The sequence below is a fragment of the Phocoena sinus genome, chromosome 5, assembly GCF_008692025.1.
Source record: "Phocoena sinus isolate mPhoSin1 chromosome 5, mPhoSin1.pri, whole genome shotgun sequence".
In the NCBI taxonomy this organism is placed as follows: domain Eukaryota; kingdom Metazoa; phylum Chordata; class Mammalia; order Artiodactyla; family Phocoenidae; genus Phocoena; species Phocoena sinus.
The window spans coordinates 86,677,894-86,678,670 of record NC_045767.1 but is presented as its reverse complement, the minus strand read 5'-3'; positions in this window follow the sequence as shown (position 1 = coordinate 86,678,670).

Here is a 777-nt window from a genome sequence, read left to right as displayed (position 1 = left end):
GGAGGGTTCCCTTTTCTCCATACCCTCTCCAGCGTTTGTTATTTGTAGACTTTTTGGTGATGGCCATTCTGACTGGTGTGAGGTGGTACCTCATTGTAGTTTTGATTTGAAAAATGCCATAACATTTTTTCTTTAAAGAAATAGTCACAAAATTTATTATGTTAAAGAGGCAGATTAGAAAACAGTATTACTAATTTAAAAAATTTTATGAATATATTGCTTTTATAAATAGCTTGAATAAACATACACTAAAACATTACCATTAAATCCAAGGAAGAAGGGATATATGTATACATGTGACCGATCCACTCTGCCACACAGCAGAAACCAACACAACATCACAAATCAGCCACACTCCAACAAAAATTTTTTTTTTAGTTAAAAAATGTTATCATTAACTATCTTCATGTGTAAGAACTATGGAATTATATATATATGTATATATATATATATATATATATATATATATACTTTTTTTTTTTTTTTTTTTGGGGCCATGCCATGTGGCATGTGGGATCTTAGTTCCCCAACCAGGGTTTGAACCCGTGCCCCCTGCATTGGAAGCTCAGTCTTAACCAATGGACTGCCAGGGAAGTCCAATTATGGAAATTATAGTTCATTACTTAACTGTAAATGATAACCGTCTATTTAATTTCTCTCTTCTATGAAATTCTGAAGGCAGGACTTGTGCTGTCTTATTTATTTATTTATTTTCTATGCAGTATTTTATTTTTTATTAAATTTTTCCATTGAAGCATATTTCATTTATTATATTAG